Genomic DNA, 6,279 nt, shown 5'->3' with positions numbered 1-6,279 from the left:
ATTTTATGCATGAGCTTTCACTAAGAAAATCGCTAGCTTCATAAAGTCCTATATTTTTGGTTTCATGCACTTTTTGTCGAATTATCCATAGCCTGCTGTATATGTTGTCACAGATGCCAACTTCATGTCATAAGTTCTGTGCATGACTCTTTTCTGCTTTATTGATGTATCCAGTTACATACTCTGTTAAGGAAGACTTCTCTCAGCTATGTACTGCAAGTCCATATTTGCATACTACAATTTTTGTATATTAATTGTTGTCTTAAACTTCTTTTCATCTCATTTCAGAAAATATATTTTGTTGCATGATTTCAACCTATTTTTAACATCATTGATACAAATGCTATCTCATACTTGTCTACGAAAATCAAATCGGCATCTAGATACATTGTTCTGGCCAACTTTAATATTTTGTTAGAAGTATTTACTGTACTTAAGCATTTGGTATTTTGCTACCAAAAACATTAAATCAGGTTACATATTACAATCTGGTATATTACAAGTCATCTTATCTTGTATGAAAAAACACACTTCTTCAGGACAATCGTTACCGATAACTGGAGCATTTTCAATGTATAGGAGGATGTGATAATGAGTTGCTCCACGCAATTGATATTATTTTAACATAATATTGCACTACTTTGACTAGAACACCTCTCTGGTGAATCACTATGTTAAAGAAATTCTTAAACTTCATGAACATTGTCGCATTACTGAAACAGGGTCCTCAGTACATAATCTGGAAATACTATATGATTGTGGAGTATTATTCACTTTTTTAAGTATTGCGTCATGTCAGCTAAATTGTATTCAGCTCAAGTTAATCTTAGAAACAGTTTTGGTGAGCATACTCAGCATTCATTGCTTTGCCCTCACATTTCAGAAGCAACCAATAGTGATTTGTGTCCCATATTGGAGCCAACATTGCTATAAAATTGTGCTCAAGTTTGTCTTCAAAAATATTAATTGTTATCTAATATTTCAGCAACTGTTTAGTTAACATTGCCTCTTGTTTTTCATAAATTGTATATGCCACGTTTTAAGGCCTTGTTAATTTTTAATCAATAATAGTGCAGACAATATGAAATATTTTTACTAAATGGGAAATCTTTGTTTCAAAGTCTAGATGTCATATATTCACTAAATGATAGTCTGTACTACATAGCTTTGTCTGTAATGATGCTCTCCATAATTTCCATTAGAAAATGAAGTAGGAAAGCATAACAAATCTTGATGCTTTTGCCTATTTTCAATTAGCGCTTCTTTTACACAAATTAATTCATATCAACTGATGTCAACACCCACTACAATTTTACTGTTTCCTTTTTCAAGCCTTTTACGAGTAGTATTGCTACTATTTGTATAATATTTTTAGGCAATTTGTCATTTGAATCCTTGTTTACATTTCTATAAAGCTAATTTATTTCTTTTAATTTCCTTAATGCTGCTTTTAATTTATCGACATTGACTAAACTAGGCCAGACATTATTTAATTTACTAGCCTGTCCATTCATAATAATTCAATGTTCTGGTTAAGGCAAATGATTAGAAACTATACCAACTCATTTAAAGTTTCATTTAAAAATTGGAACAGCTTAATGAAACATAGCACCTTTAAACAGCCTTCGATTTCAAAGCTGCAGTTGGCATGGGACAACAATACACGCTGTGCAGCCTCTGCTTGGACATGTACCTCATATTGATAACCGTAAGCGTAACATCGATCCCACGACTTCGCCTCTGAAATCTATCATTAGTCCAAACTCTAAAGAGTACAAAATATGAGGAAGATCCTTATCAGAATCACAGCTTTTAAAGGAAGTGACAATTAAGAATTGTGCAAAAAACCTTTTCCCAGTACCTAACAACCATCCATGGAATTTCTTTAATGTTCCAAGATCAGCTTGCATCAAGGCAAAGACGCGTGCTACTCGTAAGAGAGTAGACTCTCTGGAACTAGTGGCACCTGTACTTGATCCTTCCAATGGAGGGGTCTCTGAATTAAGCCCCTTACACAAATGTGGGGAAGCACCATCTCTAGCTGTAGGAGGCCTCTGGCTCAATTAAGGCTTTGAGTTCTTCATACATACACTAGAGTAATGTCTCCCTTTACACGTAGCACAGCTCATTGAAATGTGACAATGCTTATTAATGTGACCTGGGCGGATACAAACAAAGCATCTCATCAACTCCAGTGACCTTAGTACAATAGGCAGGTGTGTTGTCTTTTTGGTGGCAAAAGCAGCAACCACTCTGGCTACCTCAAGTAAAAGTGGCAGCAGTGGCAAAATCTCTTCCATGCTTAGTTGTAAACCTACTCTGTTTAGTCTTAGGTAGAGAGGCCCTCTCTCTAGCTTCAACCTCTGCTAATAACACCTCCAGTATCCTTGTTATGTTCCAATAATCTGCTGGAACCTTTCGGGCAATGGCAAGTCTGAGTTCAATTGGAACCTTCTTTGTGAACATAGAAGCCAGCAATGCTCCATAAAAGTCCACTGGTCCTCCCAATGCAGATAGACTCTTAATTGTAGACTCAGTCTCGTTATGCAGGCAATGAAGCTCAAAATTGTGGTGATCAGAACAAACTGCATCCAGGCTCATCAGTACGCCCATATGAGCTACAGTGATCCTCTCCTTGTTGCCAAACCTCTTCTCCAATAAGTCAACTGCAGTAGAATAGTTGGCATCAGTAAGGGCGGGGCCTGCAATAGTTTGCTTGGCTTTGCCTTCTAATAAAGACTGGAAATAAGAAAATATATCAATGGTTGCCAAGCTGGGATTATCATGAATGGCGGACTTGAAGGAATCCCATCCCAATATGGAGTCCATGCAACTAGGCTACCAGTAACGGTGGTGGCAATGTCAAGAGAGCACGATCCACAGTAGACGTGGCAAGGAACAGCTTATGTTTGATTTGCTCTGAATCTACAGTCTCCTTTTCCAAAACTCCTGGATCAACAAGAGGCAAAACTTGTTCATCAAATTTCTTAAGAGAATTGAAAGTATCCTAAAGGCCACGCTTCAAATGCCCAAGTTTGATTTCATCAGGCCCAGGGGATGCAGCAAAAAGATCAGACACCTCTTACACTCTTCGAGTGGCTATTGCACTATGTCCACCTCTAGTTCTCTTCAGAGCAGTAAGATCCACCATTATGAGACAAAAAATGAATTCTTAGACAAGGGAGGTAGGCAAGGTTTACTTAACACTAAAACAATAAATTAACTACAAGACGCACCCGAGTTCATGTGCGTGCAACAATACAATTGTAATTTTACAAAGAATGGCGTAAACAACTGGTAAGTGTACAAAAAATCCAGCCCTTCCCATATTGCAATAACTGAAAGAACAGATTCACCACTCCCTTAGGAGGTACTATATTGAGGCCTCAACTTCAGGACTGTATTCAGACAGTCACAGCAAAGTTACTACCAGCTAGCATAACGGTTCGAGATTCTCGGCCACTCAGTCAGTAATCCGGATCAGTGTGGACCAATTTGTCGCAATGCCTTCTCTACAGATTCAGGGATGCCGTCTAGCCTGTCTATATAGCTGCTTCCTTATCAGTCAGCTCAGCTCAGGATGCACTAGTTAGCTCGCTAATGCCAGGCTCGCTATCAATTTCAACAAAATTATTTCAATAGAATTTTTCAAATCAAATTATACCAGCTTTACTGGTTCAAATAATGATATCAAATGGTCATAGATAGTGCCACAGTCACACTATCTCCCAATGACTCAATAACTCACAAACTCAACGAACTGCTTTACTCTAAGCCTAGCCTAGCCAAAAATGGCTCGCAAAAATTACTCACTTAAATACAAAATACACTCATCAATAAGAATGAGAACTAATAGTTATTAATAATTGATCATCAATAATCAGAATGAATAATAAATCACTCATAAAACCTCACAATTATCTGTCTATCATGTGGTAAAGATGCTATTTGTCATGATAAATGTATCCTGCACTCTCAGTCAAGCGTATCTGAAGCTGTTATTGAGGTTTTAATGAGCAGATTGAAGTCAACACTACAAGATAGAGATAGATCTATTTTACCAGTTATTGCCTTTAAAATTATAAACCCTGGTTGAAGATGGTCACTTGTGCAGGAAGTGTTTGAGTCGTACACAGGATTCATTACAAAGGAAAGTTTATACCTGTTGACAAAAAAGTACATTGACTTTGTTCTTGACCGATGAAAGCAGACAGCAAAAGCTGCATCATCAACATTTAGTCTTACTGGTGAAGCACAACCTGCACCTCAGACTAGTTTAGCAGGCGGCATGCCAGACCCAACCTGAGACACCTTCATCTTCTGATTTATCTACCCGAAGTAGAAAACAATCATTTATTGAGAGAGGACATGATGCATTAGTTTCTCACCTGTTATTGTGAGTGGGCGAATGTATGGGTTTAAGTAACTGATATGTTTCATGTAGGTTAGTATACCATATCTAAGTGGTCTTAAGAATTATTGTAAACTCATACACTGAAGAGGAGGAATAACTCAAGTATCTGAAGGAGTTGCATTTACTTTAAACTTTATAGAAATAATGAAAGGAACAAGTTACTATAAGTCAAAGTTTAGGTTATAAATTTCTTTGAATCGAAATAGGAGGAAAAACTTCCCTTAGCAGATGTAGTTGAAACATTATGGCATTTAACATAAAATTTATAGGAATGAATGTATAAAGAAAACAAATAATTGGTCCCTTTCTGCCATATTAGGTACACAGTGCTAACCAAACTAGCGTAACACAGTGTAAAAAATATTTCCAGAATTGATTTCACCACCTTGCATGTACAACTGTGTAATTAATAAGACTTACAGAGGTCCTCTCTACCTTCTGAAACTTCAAAAGAAGTCTTTACGCATTATCTCTATGTTATCTTGCTGTCATAGCTTTGTCTCATTTCTTAGCTACCATTTTGTGTTGTGGCCGCACCCACTATGTAAAGTAGTGTGGGCGGGTAGTTGCTAAGGCTTGTTATTTCTCCAATACAATGTGTATTGAAAAAATATAAGTGTGGAGATACAAATATGTATACAAATATTGCATGTCGGTGAAATCAATTATAAGAAAAACCTGGGGCTTTTCTCCTAGGTCGTTAAAAATAATAATAGCCAAAAGCATAAAGTCAACCTTTACATGCCTTTAGTCTAAAAACGGGTCCAGTCAGCATCACCTGTATAAGATGCAACAGGAAGAGCACCAGAAGTGCTGTACAAGTTCAAGTTAATACATGAGTTGGCCTAAGTTCAACTCTTGCGTTATTGATGCGCGTGCCATTGCTTTGTAAAGCATTTCCAGTCGCAAGACAGATATTGGGTACTAAGCTTAAGCATGTCTTTATACAAAATTCTGAATTCTTATTTAGTTCCGAAAAAAGCAATTCAATGACATATAAATGTTGGAAGTTAACGCATGAGTTGACCAAATTTCAATTCTTGCGTTATTGACGCGCATGCCATTATTTTGTATAGCACTTCCAGTCACAAAGTTGATATTGTGTTGTAGGCTTAAGCATATCTTGATCCAAGATTCTGAATTCTTGTTTTGTTCAGGAAAATGCATATTAATGACATAGGTAGACGCTTTAGAATAATTATATAATTTTAATAATGATGAAAATGACTAACAACATCAGATACAATGAAAAACAACTGTACTTAACCACAACCAGCTTAATTTTTGTGGGATAAAGTTAATTACAGCATAAAATAGAAAAGGACAAACATTTTTTGATCCTAGGCAATAAAAATGATCCATGTAATAAGCCACCTGATGTATACAGTAGCAATTGAGTTTACAATACGCAGCAGGGCTTGTAGACTTAAAAGGAATGAAGTCTGGGCAAAACAAAAGAATTAAGGAAATTGTTTTATTTGACACAGTCATATATCAACAAATTTTTTTTCAGGCTCTTTCCTTAACTTATTGTAAATTATAATCAGCATTAAAAGGAGTTAAAGTAATGTTATCATGCCTTGTGTAAAATGTTTCTGCCTTAAGCATTAAAATGGCTCTATTATCATTGAATACTTAACAAAAATACTTTCCTTCAACTGCAGAAGTTTACAGCTGTTTACAATAACTTATTGGTAATTGTCAATTCAGTAGTCTGAAAGTGGGCTTACTTTCTCAATCAAACTTATCTTAGTTTTAACTGACTGTCTGCACTTTTATTAGCAAATCACATTGTTATGCTATTATTGTAGAGCCAGACTTGTTTCTTAACTAGAACCTCATCAACATCAGGCAAGGATTCACAA

This window comes from Amphimedon queenslandica, unplaced genomic scaffold (assembly GCF_000090795.2).
Source record: "Amphimedon queenslandica unplaced genomic scaffold, v1.1 AMPQUscaffold_13388, whole genome shotgun sequence".
NCBI lineage: Eukaryota > Metazoa > Porifera > Demospongiae > Haplosclerida > Niphatidae > Amphimedon > Amphimedon queenslandica.
Note: the sequence above shows the minus strand (reverse complement) of the source record.